Here is a 17275-nt window from a genome sequence, read left to right as displayed (position 1 = left end):
TTCCAGTGAAGCAAAACTAAGCAACAAAACAATCAAATCCGACAATATAAAGTTCTTTCCACCCCCAGAGTTCTCCACTTTTCTCCTCATAAGAAATATATGTATTATTTCTATTCTCTGTATTAACTGAACGAATAAGCAAAATGGATGAGTGATGATTAATGTGCCCAAATAGCTGGTGCCTGTTTATTTCCCATCAAAGGTAAAATGAACCGAATCTGGGTGTCCTGATAACACTAGGGGGCAGAGTTGGGCAGAGCAAGGCCAAGCAGCCAAAGTGAGGAAAAGACAAGATACTGAGTGTCCATGATGTGGGGATGCTCCAGGGTTCAGGGAGTTACACAAACAGCCTCTCTCCCGGCTGTAAAAAAAGTTGGAGAGACAAAATAGGACTCCTAGGGGTGGGAGCCAGAGAAGCACTGGCAGAGTTGGTAAGTTGGATGTCTACAGACTTCCAAGAGAAGACTAAAAAAGGTGAACCTGGGATCCAAGCAGGACATCATCACCTGGCTCCTTCGGATTCCCAAAGTCTAATAGTAGTTTACCCTGTGCCCGGTGGAAAGAGGCTGAACAAAGGATTAATGAGTTTGTGGACAAAAAGAATAGTGATTGCGAAGAGTGACTAAAATAGATTGCCCAAGACTCTGAGCTCTTGTCGAATGAATATGTTAGGATAATAATACAAGGGAGAGGGCAGCTAGGTGGCTCAATGGATATAGCACCAGACCTAGCATCGGGAGGATCTAGGTTAAAATCTGATCCCAGATATTCCCTAATTATATGACTCTGGTAAAGACATTTTACCCTAAATGCCCAGCCCTTGCTACCCTTTTATCTTTGAATTAATACTAAGACAGAAGATAAGGGTTTAAAAGAACTACATGAATGAATGAATGAATGAATGAATGAATGAATGAATGAATGAGTGAATGAATGAATGAATGAATGAGTGAATGAATGAATGAATAAAAGTGAGAGGCAGGATCATGGAGTGGATTGAATACTAGATTTAGAGTCAGGAAAATGTGTCTAAATTCTGCCTCCAATACTTACTGACTATATAACCAGGGGCCAATCAATACAATTCTCTGATCTGTGGTTTCTTCATTTTTTAAAAATGGGAAAAAAAATCTTCAGTAACTCCCTCACAGTGACCATGAAGCTCAAATGAGCTAATGTAGAAAAAGTGCTTTGTAAATCTTAAAGTACTAGATGAATGCCATTTTATTATTAACCCCCCTAAATTGTTCATTATAATCTGTAGTGCCCTCATGTTGTTTATCTATACATTAATCTACATCCTTTAATTGATTTTAATGAACACAACTCAAATTACTGAGCACCTTGGATCATCTATTTAGAGATGAAATTTAGATGATGGAAATTTAGAGATGACTGGGTCCAAGTCCCTCATTTTACAGATGAATAAGCTAAGGCCCAGAGAGGCTAAGTGATTTGCTGAGGGTCACACAACTAATAAATATTTGAGGCAGGATTTGAACTATGCAACTCTGCCAGGGTTTATAAAGCATTTTACTTATATTATCTCACTTATTTCTCAAAACACTCACCTAAGACAAATGCTATTATTATCTCCATTTTATAAGAAAGTAAACAGATTCAGACAAGTTAGGTAACTTGCTCATAGTCATTCAGCCAGTAAGTATTGAGGAAGAATTTGAATCTAGGTCTTACTGACTCCAAGACCAGTGCTCAATCCATTCTGTTCTCTTATCTACTAAAATGAAAGTGACTCTGTGGATAGAGTGGTAGGCCTGAAATCAGGAAGACCTGAGTTCAAATTTAGCCTCAGACACTAGCTGTGTGACTCTGGGTGAGTCACTTAAACCTCTGTTTATGGCAAAGCACTCTGATATTTTTACCAAGGAAACTGCAATGACAGTATGGTCCACAGGGTCATCAAAAGTCAGACAAGACTGAACAAAATTGACTTAAAAATCATTACAACAGAAAACATTACAGTATGAGGCAATACAATAAACATTTATTAAACACTTATTACATTAGACTTATAAAACAAAGTGCTTTGCAGAGAAAGGTGGTTCCTAAAAGAATGAGGCAATAGATGAAGGGCAATTGTGGAAAGGGAAGAAGAGAGAAGTAACAGGATCCCAACAGCTTTACGAGAGAAAGACCATCAATAAGGACCAAAAATGAAGAATGCCAAGCAGAGTCAGGGGAGGAGAGACATATGGTGCTAATTACATGTACCAAGTCTGAATGAACAATCCTTCTTCCTGGGAATAACTAAGTATCTTCTTGAGTTGATTCAGGAATTAGGTTGGTAAGGGGGTGGTTCATTGAGTGTAATGTCCAAAACTAACCCAACAAAGTTTCTAGCCTGGATTCCTGGCTAGACATTTCCTCTCTGTTTTCAAGGGTCACGTAGAAATCTTTCAGCTCCATTGTTCCAAAAGCATTCCCTTTATCTTCAATCAAACAGCCAGTGAAGTTTACCAACTCTATCTACTGACCTTGCTTAGATCACCTGATTTGAAGAGCAACTTATTTAGGAAATCCATGGTAACCCGTGCAAAGAGGAAACCTTGGAGAATCTTGCCTGGGTGAAAAGAAATACAAACGATTAACAATTTTATTTCTTGGCAGACATTTGTGGAAATGGAAAAGTCTCTAAAGGTCAATTCATAGTGAAGCTAGAAAGGTTTCAAGTGGGATTTCAAAAGCCTGGAATTGGGACCCATCACAATAAATTGGGGATCAGCTTGTTGGCCATGGTGACCAATAGCAACAGTTAGCTCCTGTGTGAAAGAGAAAGTATAGAAAACTTTGTATCTATAAGAGATCAAACCTTCAGTGTCAACATGTATCTGAGAGAGTTCAATCGAAGAGACAAAGAATTCTCGTTGGTTCTCTCTGAGTATGATTTTTTAAGGGTAAATTCTTGGAAAGCTGGGACTGTTTGAGTCATGTCTTGGGATCCCTGGAGCTTAGAATATACTTAGCATTTGACAAATGCTTGTTTGAGATTGATTGACTTCAACCATGACCGATAAGAATCCAAGAAACATGATGAACTGACTCATCTTTGCTCATCCCTCCCCAGTGCCTATTGTTCTTAGAGGGAATGCTACAAGCTGGAGGGAAGGGATGCTTCAAGTTACCTAAACAATGCAGAATAAGCCAGGACAGAGGCAAGGGCGAGGAGCGGAAGGGCTTCTGGAGAATGAAAAGAAATTCAATTGAGGATAGTGGGAAATCTCCATTTGCTCTGACCCCAGGTCACAAAAGGGATTACTATGGAGGTATGATATAGTTCTGCTCATCCAAACCCCGAGGGTTGAGAAAGGGAGAGACTAGAGAAGGAATGCAGAAGCCGAACCCTATTCCCATGAGCTGCCCTAGGCCTACTTGGCAAATCTCCTCATGGTCATGGGAACTGTATTCATAGTAAAGACACACACACATGCATGCACACACACAGTCTTAAATGGTACAACCTAAAGCCTTGTATGTGAGAAAGGCAAGATCATTTTCCGGCAGTGCTCAAGGGCTAGGATCTCTGGCCCATTGCCTCTCTCCTCCCCTCTTCTGGCTCTCAGTTCTCCCTTAGCTTTTTAGCACTGGCTGGCCAGTTATATTCCCTTAGTAATATTTGACCAAAAGAGGCTGGAGGCTGCTGTAACCCTACTCTTTTCCCTGGAAGGCAGGCTGGGGCCAGCAGGCAGCAGCCATTGTGTACAACCTGCCCAGCACCCAGAATGCCAGCAGGCCAAGGGAGTCACCTGGCCATTTGACAGTCTGGGGTGTGCCAGAAGATAATTCCCAGAGTTGAGTTGAAGCCAGGGAAGTGATTAAGACTCCTCAGAAGGGCTCCTGGGTTGTACTCTGGGTGCAAGTTGCTTAGAGCCTCAGCTTTATGGTGCACCCCCTCACCTTCAGAATTTCCAGCTCTTTGGGATGTCTTCTAACCATTTGGCTGCATGGTTAGCTCTGAGTCACCTCTCTTCGTCTCTCCCCCCTCAGATCTTTCTAGCTAGTTCATATCCCTGCTTGACACTTAGCATCATGGATTAAAAATCGGAAGAGGTTTGAGAGGTCATCTAGTCCAGGGATTCTTCACTTTGGGGGGTCATGGACTTCTTGGGAAGTCTAGTGAAGCTTCTAGATTCCTTCTTAGAATAATGTCTTTAAATATATACAATAAGGTAGACAAGCTCACAATTATATTGAAATACGATTATGAAAACTTTTTAAAAAACAAAAGCACAAGCCATGACCGATGCTGGTCTTTAAATGTTACAGAGGAGGAAATTTAAGACCAAAGATATGATTTGTCTTTACATGTCCTCAAGGTAGTCAGTAGAAGGGTTAGGGGAGGAACTAGTCTAATTCTTAGAGGATGTGCAGAACTGACCATTATTCTTAATGGGTAATCTAACGCACCCAAAATTCTCTGCCTGCTTCCAATGGAGCACTGAGAAGTTTAGGGAGTCACTTTCCAGGTGTGTATGACTGAGGGAACTTGAGAAACTCTATGATAATGTGACTGCTGGTTGGCTAAAGTTCTGAGAGTTCTAATGACTAGATGAAGGCCAAAGGGTAACTCAGAATGCATGCAAAAGGTTCCAGACAACAATATCTTGCTCTCTTCTCTGCCAGAGGTCTAATGAGGAGGGACTTTCTCAAGCTGTCAGGTTGGGGAGCCATGTGTCTGGGGCCATGTGGTGCTTCTCCCCTCCCCAAGTTGTATTTATTCTTTCCTGATCTTAGGTGAATGAATACCCAGAGATATAATGAACCAGATTACATCTTCCTGAACTTCAAAAGGTCAGCCAGAACAGCCTTTAGAGGCCCAACAAATGGAATAAGTAGCAAAACTCATTGTGGTAGAGCAGTACTAAATTTGCTGAAGAACTCATGTAGCTCTACGCACAACAGGGGATTCACCCTGCAGCTATGAAAGCACCTCCTACAAAGAGTTAGTCCAATTTAGCAAGGGGTTGATATTAATCAACAATGCTACACTAAGAACTAAACTTGTTGGGTAGTATGCAAGAGGTTGAGGGGAGGAGATGGAGGAGGACTCTCCAGGTCAGAAGTCATACAGTATCCCTTGTCCCCATATATTTGCTACATTTGGACCTTTATATTTTTTTATTCTAAGTTTGTGCCCAATCTCCTTGAGGACTGAGTGTATGCATAAGAGAGTGTGTGCCTCCCAGTTGGAAGAAACATTTTTGTACTTCTGTCTTTTTTATACCTTCTTGGTAAATATTCTCGTATAAAAGCTCATTGATAATAAATAAATTTTTTTAAAGATAAAAATTGATTAATCAGTTTCAGAGGAGTATCTTGCATGGAGGCTCATAAGTGAAAATAAAAGAAAGTAAAAGAAAGCACACTCAGGAAAGTGAGTCAATAGGTTTTATAGGAAGAGAACTAGGATTTGGACCTTAGGTTCTCTTTCTGACTCCAAATCTAGAATTCTCTATGCTACATCACATTGTCTCTTATGTACAGTTTTATATTCTGGATTTTATCACATCTTGTCTCTTCTACTAGATCATAAGCCCATTGAGGTCAGTAACATCTTTGTAAGTCTTTAATAAATATCTGCTAGATTTAATTTATTACAAATTACCTGTCTTACTTTCCTTTTCCTTGTCTCCTTCTAAGGAACACATTTCCAGTTTTTAAAGACATTAAAGAATCATTGATTGTCTTGTGATTTTTTTTAAGATGTAGAGAGTACAAGAAAATTCCAAAAGACATGATGAAAACTGAAATCTATCTCTAGAGAAAGAACTGATAGAGTCTGAATGAAGATTGAAGTGCACTTTTTAAAACTTTGTTATTGTTGGGTTTTTTTTTTGGTCTGATTTGTTTTGCAACATAGCTAATATGGAAATGTTTTGCATGTTTGCACATGTATAATCTATATCAAATTGCTTCCTTTCTCAAAGAGAGGAAGGAAGAGAGAGAGGGAGAGAGTTTGGAATTTAAAAAAGAAATGTTACATTTTTTCACTTACATATAATTGAGAAAACAAAAGTTAAAAGATACTGAGGATACCTTCGAAATCACCTGGTCCACCCCCTCTCATTCTCCTTGATGGCTTCATTTTACATCCCCAAGATCACACATTTAAGAGTAGGAAATGGACCCAGTTCCCTTTCCTTCTGTCCTATTTTCTCCTTTCAAAATCTGCCTCCCTTAAAGGTGCCTGATTAATAAGGATTCTTGGAGAAGTCAGAGACCCAGACCATCCTTCTAGGTCTTTCTCCTCCTCTGGTATTCATTAAGGTCTCATTGCTGCTGAAGCATGCCTCTACAGAAGATAATCATTTTGCAAGTTTGAGAACAATGCCTCTGGGATATTCTCAGCCTCCATTAGCCCAGTTCAGGTCCAACATACTGGATTCATGAAGAAAAATTTTTGGCACAACCTACATTTCTCTTGGCTTTGGGAAAAAAAAAAAACAGTAAAAACTTTAATTTGGCTTCTCAAGTAAGGAAAGTCAATGCCAATGCTAGTCTTTATTTAATATCATAATTTATATCTGACAAGCTCTCTGTATAAGTAGAGGAAACAATAACAAACCTAAATCATGCACATAATTTAATCTGTTTAATTAGCTCTTGCATTCAAATAAAATGTCATTTAGAGTTTGTGCCTTCTGAATTTTATTCTTCTAATATTTAAGTTAAGAATGTTACAGGATTGTCATACATTGCTATATTTGAATATTTTTATATCCTTTCATGTTTCAAAATGTTAGTTCTCTTTTTTTTTACCCAATGCTGCCAAAATAATTGGAAGAGGGAGAATAGGTGATCCCAAACTGACCTCTCTATGTTATGGGAAAGGTGACCTACTTATTCCGGAATTATTACTTTGGTATGGACACATATTCCAGACTGAATAATTTCCCAGAAAAAAGTAATTTAATATAACTCTGGTGTTAGTGACTCCCTACTTGCAAATTTGATGTGGCTACATTCTGAGAGACTTATCTCTGGCTCATTGTCCTTTCCTAGATGACCTAAGAGCTTTCCCACTTGACACTTCCCCCTATAGATAATCACATGGGTTTACAAGGTTCAAAACACCAATGGGCTTATTTACAATAACTAAATGATAGAGTAGAATGTTGAGCTTGGAGTCAGGAAGACCTGGGTTCAAATATAGCCTCCTTCATTTACTAGTTAAATGACCCTGAGCAATTTACTGAACCTCAGTTAAGTAACTTAGTTAACTTCAGTTTCCTTACCTATAAAATGAGGACAATAATTACACCTACCTTCTAAGATTTTTGTAGGTATAAAATAAAATAATCCCTCCTTTACATTAGTTTCTTTACATGCAATTCTCTTTATACTCCTGTAGATGGTGCACATTCCCTTCCTCAGGGGACTGACTTTTTGACATGTTCCATAAATGAAGTATATTCAGGAATCTGTCTCAACTCAGGGTTTTGTAGTTTAAAACTTGTCTTGAGAGTACCTTCATTTTTGAAATGTCTTTATTTTCTCAAGGTTTTTTGTTTTTTTTTTAAGTGATGATTTCCACAGCCCCAGGTTTCACATGGAGAAGGACCTCTTAGGAACTTGCCTTGTACTTTATATCTTAAAAAAGAGGAATCTTTTCCATGTCACCTCACCAGAAGTTGTGTAATTTACATCTTCTCTCCCCTGTTGTTAGAGTGCTATGAATCTCACCTCACTCCCCTGAAGGTCTAGAAGATGAGGAGGAGCAACACACTCTCTTCCAAAATGTCTCAAACCCCTTCAGTTCTCACCTAGTGAGTTGTTAAAATTACTAAACAATTACTTCGAACAGCTTCCATAAAAGGGAAGGAGGAAGATCTGTACCTTCACCCTAACAATGCCCTGAGTCAGAACAAGATACATTTATAGTCTTTAAGAAACAAAGATTGTCTTGTGGATTGTGGTATGGAAGGGACTGTGGCTAAGAATTAAAGAAATTTTGCAAAGGAATTAAATGAGCCAGTCGATGTTAAAAGTAATGGACCCTTGTAAAGGGATATTCATATAATTTAGCTAGTGACAAATGAGGAAACACACAGAGAGTAAGAGATACAACAGAGAAGACTGCTAAGGCAGCAACCACTACCCAAAATTTACAAAGGAGAGTAGCATAATGACTCCTTACAATGGGACTACAACTGATTTCTCCAAAGTGTGGACAGGGGCATGGTGGCACATGCCTAAGAAGAAGCTGATGGATTGCTTGAGTATGAGAGTTCTGAGCTACAGTCAGCTAAGCCAATCAATCTCCACAGTAGATCTAGCACCACTATGGAGAATTTTCTGGAGCAGTGGGCCACAAGGCTAAGAGGGGAAAATTGGCCCACATCAGAAACAGAGCAGGTCAAAGCTTCCATGCTGATCAGAAGTATAATTTGATCTAGAAGTAGCTGCTGCTCTCTCAGCCTGGGCAAGACAGAGAGACCCAGTCTCAAATTATGTCTACCTTCTTCCACCAAAAAGCACCAAAGATAACTAGGGAGAGTGTTAATTTTATTATGGTTGGACCTGAATATTAAATTAGTGGTTGCCAGGGATTTAATTTCAAAATCCCAAAATGAATTACTAAAGTAGAATGGAATTTATGGTAGTTTATTTTACAATAGAGGAAGATATTAAGGAAGAGAGGAAAAGGGGGAGAGAGAGAGAGAGAGAGAGAGAGAGAGAGAGAGAGAGAGAGAGAGAGAGAGAGAGAGAGAGAGAGAGAGAGAGAGCTCTGACTTCCTCTGAGCCAGTTAGAAATACTAAGGCCCCATCCAGGGGAAAGGAGTCTCAAGAGGATGGGCCTTTCTTTCTCAGAGGTTCACACCTCCAGAAAGGGCAAGGAAACTAAGTCAGCCTTTCACTCACCATGGTGACCATCTAAAAAGAAAGCAGTCTGAGGTCTCCTACATGAGTTCCTCCAGGGGTCCAGTTCCACAGTCAAGTGTCTTTACTGGAAGTCTGAGTGTCTGTCTTCCAGGCTCTCCTCAAGTGTTTGTCTTCCAGTCCAACTCCGAGTGACTTCTTCTAGTCTCTCCTCTGAGTGATTGAATCCTTGATTCCTCTTGTGTGTCTCTGTTTCCTCTATTTAAAGACCTTTTTCTCTTGTATCACCTCCCCTAAATTTTTAAATCTGCCAATCACATCAGACTTGTGCCCACTTTTTCACAAGTGGGTCACAGACCTCCCACTCAAAGCATGAAATGGGTGTTCACACCTTTCTGTGGTTAGTTTGCACATTTTGGTAGTTAGTTCACATCTTCTTGTGGTTAAAATGGGTAGATCTACTTTAAATACTGAGTTAACACTTTTGGGGATTAAAATCTAAAAATAGACAGGGGATTACAATTCAACCTTCACAATAAAGGAAGAGCTAAGTACCTTCATTGTTATAATCAGAGGAGAACTAAATCCAATCTTCACAAGAGTATGGGAGATACCATGGATACTGAAGTTGATCATTTCTTGACTTGTCTTAATGATAATTTCATCCTTCAAAAAGTAGAAGAATAAACAATGGGAAAACCCTTACTAACAAGGAGGGACTGGCTCCTTAAATGGAAATTATAGCAACTATGGAAAAGATGACTCTTAGATTTTGTGTGATAGAGAAGAAAAAGAAAGCTAGGCCTATTCTGGCATGCATTCTAAATTTTGGTTGGCGAGTATCAAAGCAAGAATTAGAAGAATAAATAATACAACATGAACTAAAATTCTGGAGGTGAAGTCTATCAAGGAGGGATATGAAACTAAAAGTGGCATCACCAAGGCAAATAATTCTGGTGAGGAAGACAATGGGAAATTGCTTGAAGAAACTGATGTAGATGTGCAGGGAATTCACAAACAAACTTGGATTTTTAAAAAAGCTGTGTTGCTATGGATAGAAGCAAATTTAAGTAAGAAAAGATGGAAGATGGCTTAGTTCTATAAAATACTGTAAGTAGTACCAAAGGTTAGGATGAGCTAAATCTGACCAAGAAAATAAAATGTAACAGAGAACTGACTGTCCATATGGGGTCTAATCATCAGAACATGCACTAAGGGCTGTGTAAACTACCAACCTTTATGTGGTAGATGGGGAACTTAGTGAACTGGCATGTGTGTGTGATGACATTTAATAAAGAGTCCTGATCTTGATTCAGTGTATGAAGACATATTCTGTAATTGCTCCATGTCTAGTTAGTGTACATGAAGAAAAGGCCTTTAATGATTACTGACCCTGAAATGAAAATAGTACAAAAGACCTGGGAATGTAGTTAGGGCATGTACAGCTTGTTGGATAGAGAAAGGCTAGATCCATATTTGGACGGGGGTGCAGAATGATGCAATGGCCATTAAAAAAGGATCTTTCTCAGACTCTTCTATCTCTAGCAACATCCTTCCCAGACCAACAGAAACTAGAAAAAAACAAGAATTTGTAGAGTCATGAATCAAAATAGAAAATTGGAATAGAGGGCAGAGGTTTAGAGAACTAAGGTTCTAATAAGAAAAAAGGTTAAAAAAAAACACAAGTGTATGATATGGGTTATCTGTGTTTTCTAAAACCTATACACTGTGTAATACCAATCATAGATCCCACAGACTGTGAGAAACAAAAGTTTTTCCTATATTGTTTTATTTATGTTGCCATTGCTATTGATTTCTAAAGATTATCTTTTGAATAGTTATGGTTGGATCATTTCATATATATCATATAATAAAAAATATGAGAGAGAGAGAAAGAGAGAGAGAGGAAGGAAGGGAGGGAGGGAGAGGGAGAAAGAGAGGATGGAGGAAGCATATTTTTTATTAAGCATATTAAGCACCTAAAATGCACTAGATACTGTGCTAAGTGCCATAGACACAAACATAAGCAAATAAGACAGTCCCTGCCTTCAAATAGCTTATATTCTTTTATGAAATTTAAATGTATGTTACATTAAAATACTGAGTAAACTCCCTCTCTCCTCTCACCTCCTCCCATTTAAAGAAGGCATTATTGGACAAAAAGATTTTTGTTTACAACCTAATGAGAAAATAACATATGAAGAGGAACTAGAAAGTGGGAGTGGGGTAAGGAAGGGTATTAGATGGGGGATAATGCAGGAGTCTTGGAGCAGATAGAATCCATAGAGTCAAGGTGAGAGTGAAATGAATCATGGTCAGGATTCTTCCTAAAAAGGTGGCCCTAGAAGGGAATCCTTAATGCAGAGAGGATGGTACTAGAGTTTCTCTCTCTTTTTTAAAAATGTAGAATATTTTTCCATGGTTACATGATTCCTGATTCCCTCCCTCTCCTTCCCTCCCCACTCCTGGAGCTGACAAGTATCATTGTTCAAAAACTATTTCCATTTCAGGTCCTAGGTGTCAGGTCTCAAGGTGACAATACTACCAGGAAGGAGAAGGAAGTGGAATAACATTTAGTATTTATTCAGGGAGATGTTTTTCTTTCTTTTTTGCAAGATGTGATGATAGAACTAATAGAAACCATAAATAATAAGAAGGTGGTGCAGTGGAAAAAATGCTGGGCCTGGAGTCAAGAAGACCTGAATTCAAATCTGGTCTCAGACACTTAGTAGCTGGGCGACCCTGGACAAATCTCTTATCCTCTGTTCATCTCAGTTTCCTCATCTGTAAAATGAGCTGGAGAAGGAAACTGAAAACCACTCTAGCATCTTTGCCAAGAAAACCCCAAATGGGGTCACAAATAGTCATGTAGGACTTAAATGACTAAATAATATGCAATATGAAGAAAAAGGAACCTTAAATCATTTGAACAGTGCAAAGAATACAAGCTCCCTTTGTTTTTATTGCTTAGTTGATCATAAATTAGTGCTTGACTCTAATACATATAGCAAAATGGTACTTTAAAAATTGCTCCCATGCATATGTTAAGATCATAAAAAGTTTCTTGAGAGATGAAGCAACAAAGATCACTTTGCTTAATGCCCCCTTTCAATTATTAATATCATGTAAGACACAAAACAGGGAGACATATTTACCAAGAGGCTACCAAAGGTTTTTACTGCTGGTGTGAAGGATGTGGCATTTAGAGTCCAAGGGTTAAGATCATTATTAAATATCTTCTATGACACACTATGTGCCAGGCACAGCGCTAGGTATCCAAGGATATAAAGAGAAAAATAAGACAATTCCTGACTGTAAGGAACTTATATCCTATCTAAGGAACAACATTTACATGAATATGTATATACTAAATAAAAAGAAGATAAATTTTAATAATATACTAAAGATGTTATTAAATTGAAAGGGAAGGGCTATAAATACAAAAATCTTTTCATTGTATAAGCAAAAGCCAACCAACCTACAACAACCCCCCCCCCCAATAAAAAGTCAGCCCCAAACTGGAAACAACCGGCATGACCAATTACTGGGTAGTGGCTGAACAAATGACATTTTAATACTGTAATGGAATATTCTATAATGTGCGAATGTTTATGCGATCTTAGCCATATGGATATATTCACTACCTCCAGTGATGCAGATCACAATTAAATGGGTTGAAACCACTTCTTTCCCAGATATTGACATAAAATTGGATTGATGGTCTATTGAATTAGGTAATCAATACAGTTATATCCTGAACATATACTGCAAATGGACAATGATTTTTATTCCTAGAATAAGGGGAAGAAAATGGGAAGTATTATATTTAGAAAACTGGGGAGAGCTTTCAAGAATCCTGAGCTGCTCCCTGAAAAACATTCTATATGACTCTGAGTCGTGGGATAAGAGAATCTTTGAAGGATCAAAATTAAGAGGAAAACAAAAGGTCATGGAGTGACATGTGGTGAATATAAGAAGACTGCCATAACAATGATTTGCCTGCAAGAGGTAGTGTAAAGGATACTATCAGGAAAATGTAGGCTCAGAAGAAGTTGGTTAGTTTTTGTAGCAAGGATAGCTAAGAATTGGAAAGAATAGCTAAACAAATTGTAATACTTGATACCTGAATAACACACTGGTATAGTAGTCTGAGCTCTCTTGGCTTGAGTCATAGAGCCAATGCATATACACTATGGAATCTTAATTAAATTCCTGACTTTTCTGAGACTCAAATCGTTCCTCCATAAAATGGTAACAAAAATATTTGTGTACTTCATAGTATTTTTGTGAGAAATAGAGATATGGCACCCAACTTTACAAAGAACTATTCTCAAAGATATTAAGTACTAGAAGGAAGAATCTAGCTCAGTGAGGAGTTATTTTTATCATACTTAGTACCAAGTTAAAATTAGTTAAAATTCAAAATGAAGAAGACTCTATATCCAAACTCCCATTAATTGAGCTGAGTACCTATTAGTGAGCACTGAGACTATTGCTTCTCTGGGACTAGATCAGAGAATGCCACGTAATTTAATTTTCACTTTCCTTTCCTACTATGCCTCCTCAATGTACTTTGCTAAGCCCCAGCAAGGATAAAAGGAACAGAACAGAAGATGAAAGTAAATAATATAGTAAAAAGTGCCATATTTGGAATCAGGAGAGATCTGAGTCAAAATCCCACGTGGAATATTGCAGCCAAATCATTTAAAATCTCTCATCCTCAATTTCTTCATCTGCAAAATGAGCAAATAAATCGTAGCTAACATCTAAAATATTTCACAATTTGGTTTCAACTTACCTTTCCAATAGACTACTTTAGGCTTATCACCTATCTTTGGGGCACAACTTATTGCTATTTCCTGAACTCAGCATTCTATGTTTTACCTTCACAGTTTTGCAAAGGCTGCACTCCATGCTTAGAATATACTTTCTCTTCAGATCTGCTGCTCAGCATCCCAATCTCTCTTTCGGCATCTCCTCTGTGAACTTTTCCTGATCTCCTTAGTGGTTGGTGCTCATTGCCTCCTCTTCAAATTATCCTACATGCACTTATCTTTGTACATGATATATCGTCTACAAATCCAATCAGCTCATGTAAGCAAAGAACTCGGTAAAACTTAAAACACTATGTAAATGTCAGTTTTTATTATGAAGTTCAAACCATTTCCATTAGGACTCTGCTAACCCTGGTGACTTTCTCCTTCATCTAAGCAGAAAAATGAAAACTTTGACTATTTTAATTGTGTTTCCAATTATTCAAGGTATGAAAGGATGACTCATGTAAGCAATATTCATAGAATCATATTTAAAAGCTAAAATGCATCTTAGAAGTCATTTAATACAACTTCCTCATTTTACAGAAGAAAAGTAAACTGAGGCTGAGAGAAGTTAAATGAGTTAACTAAAATTACATAGGTAGTAAATGGCAAGACCAAGATTTTCACTCATGCCCTCTAGTCTTCTTCCTGTTGTACTGTATTGCATGCCCCTCTCCCAAAAGAGAAAAGATAGGATTTGAGGGGAACCATATTCATCATCAAACAAGCTAAATTAGAGAGAAATTATTAATGAGGCAGGGAGCTTTCCAAGAGTCTCAAAATATCAGTTCTCAGAGGAGTCCTTGAAATATTTATATTGTGACAGTATGAGCATAATGATCACTAATTAGGCTGACCACCTGTCTTCTGGACAGGTGACACTGGGTCCTCTGGGAATCCATTTCAGCATAAAAAATCAATAACTGGGAGCATCTACATCATGAGGATACTTAAAAGTGTTGTTTATAAAAATAACAATCTATTTGATGGTATGATAACTCGGGAAAACACCAGGAAATTTTGAGCACATTTCCTTGTTCTCAGGAACCAAGAACCCAGAACTTTGGTTTTCATCCAGTTAATACACAGTTTGGAGAGAATGAAAAATAAGATGAAAGGGTTAAAACAACTGCTTTCTTATTGAAAGAGAACAGTCTGAGACAGTGAGGTGAGGGTTAGCTGGAGAGAATTGAAGATATTGAGAAGAGAAGGAAAAAGAGTAGTTTTGTGACATTCTTTAAATCTTGTGACTTTGGCAGGGTCAAAGAGTAATCTGGTGACATTTCTTTTTTTTCAAACCCTTACCTTCCATCTTGGAATCAATACTGTGTATTGGCTCCAAGGCAGAAGAGTGGTAAGGACTAGGCAATGGGGGTCAAGTGACTTGCCCAGGGTCACACAGCTGGGAAGTATCTGATGCCAGATTTGAACCTAGGACTTCCCATCTCTAGTCCCGACTCTCAATCCACTGAGCCACCCAGCTGCCCCCTGGTGACCTTTTGAAATAGATGATTTTAAGACTTCACAAAATTATGAAAAAAGTCAAATTTTACTCACTAATGCTATTTCATTGTTACACACCTTCAATTGTCTTTCTTTGGCCTAGATTCAAGAATAGTTCCTGCTTGTTCTCCTCTAAGTCTTGGACAACTTTCCCTATTTGTCTAGCTCACAGTAGCACACTCTTTAAAAATCTGTTTTTTTCCCCTAGAGATAAAAGTGTACAAGTAGGAACATCTTTAATACAAAGTAAAATTGTATAGGAAGACAGGAATAAACGCAAGGTAATTTTCAAAGGAAGTGCTGAGACCCTACCTACAAACTCCAGGAACTATTGATACCTAATAGAAGGCATCATATTGTTAGCCACTTTCCTGATATTATATGATGAACTAAAAGTTTAAAGATTACAGATGAAGCCTGCCTACCATTTAAATGTATATTTCTCTTGAATATTTCTATTCCATAGGTCGCCTGAACATTGTTTCTATATCCATAATAGCACCCTTTAAAAGATCTCCATGAACATTAGAACAGTCTAATATTTGCCTCCTTAAAAAACTCATTTTATTCAGACTACCTTGTGAAAATGTTGCTACTGTGTTTTAATTGTTCTCACTTTTAAGACTTAAATGATACTGTTTTTTAGTCATTAAAATGTGGAGAATTCTGGTCTTAAAAAAATAAAATAAAATCTGTTTCTGATGTTTGGCTAAGGCAATAGTGAAATCCTTCCCTCATTGGGGTCTCCTGATCTTACGCCTGAATCACATCTCAATCTCCTTACTGATCTCATTGTACCAGTCTCTTCCCCTCTCCAGTCTGTCTTGCATATATCATCACCACATTAATCTTCATGAATCACCACTTTCACTATGTACCTTGCTTAATCAGAAACCCGAAATGCCTTTTAAGTATAAAGGATATTAGGTAGAGAATATCTTCTCCCTGACTCTGACAGCAAATCTCAGTCTAGTCCAACTAACTCAGGTAACTTCAGATGTCCATACTCTCCTAGAGGAAGTGCCCACTTCAGTCATGTTAGGCTCTCCACCATCCCATAGACACAGCATTCTCAGCCCCATTTTTTTAGTTTTGCTTATGCTATTCTCCCTTTCTATAATGCCATCCCTATACTATTGTGACAGCACAATATTCCATTCATTGTATCACCTACTCTAAGCTTTTCTTAACCACGTCAGCCCACATTTATCATATCTCCAACCTCCTATACTTGTTGCATTGGTACTTAATCATTGGTATCTCATCATTGTCCTCTCCCTGGGTCAACTTGTTGTCATATAGAAAACACTTGATCTAAAATAAAAGAGTCCAGATTCAAAACCTGCCTCTGTTATTTTCTACTGTGTGATCTTGGGCAGATCACTCGCCTTTTCTAGACTTCAGTTTCTGGTTTGTAAAACGAGGGAGCTAAACCAGATAGTCTTTAAGGTCCATTCTGACTCTTAATTCTTTAAACTATAAATCCATCAAGATGGAAGCCAAGGTTTCCCAATGAAATTAACAGCTATTGCTATGGATCCTCACATGAACCCTGTAGGGTAAATACTTTTGGAGTCTAAAACAATAATTCCATTTGGTGCAGCAAACTCCTAGAAAGTAAACTCCTCCTACCTATATAGATCATCAATTGTCCTATACTTCAGTGAGCTGGACACTTCATTACGTGATGAGAAAATGAATGGCTTTTCTAGGGTTGTAAAGGCTAAGTAGGTATAAGATGCAGGATTAAAACTCAGGTGTTCCTGATTCTGAGATCATCTTTCTAATGATTATTCCATGCTGTCTTTCTGCAGGTTTTACTATCCCATCTTACAGGTGAGAAGACTAACTTAGCCATGGTCAAACAACTAGACTGTGTCAATAGTAGAACTCAAATTCAGGGCTCTTCTAGTTCTAAGTCTAACTTCCTTTCTAATATGCTCTGCTGCTTCTTGTCACCAACTCCTCAAGAGAAGGAACTTTTTCTTGTAATATACCTTGCAACATCCATCTTCTAGATCCACTATAGTGATCAAATTAGTGCTGAACCAGTCAATTAAGAAGTCAAAACATTTTCAATGAAATAAGACTACCTACATCTGAACCAGATCATCAAT

The sequence above is a fragment of the Monodelphis domestica genome, chromosome 7, assembly GCF_027887165.1.
Source record: "Monodelphis domestica isolate mMonDom1 chromosome 7, mMonDom1.pri, whole genome shotgun sequence".
NCBI lineage: Eukaryota > Metazoa > Chordata > Mammalia > Didelphimorphia > Didelphidae > Monodelphis > Monodelphis domestica.
Note: the sequence above shows the minus strand (reverse complement) of the source record.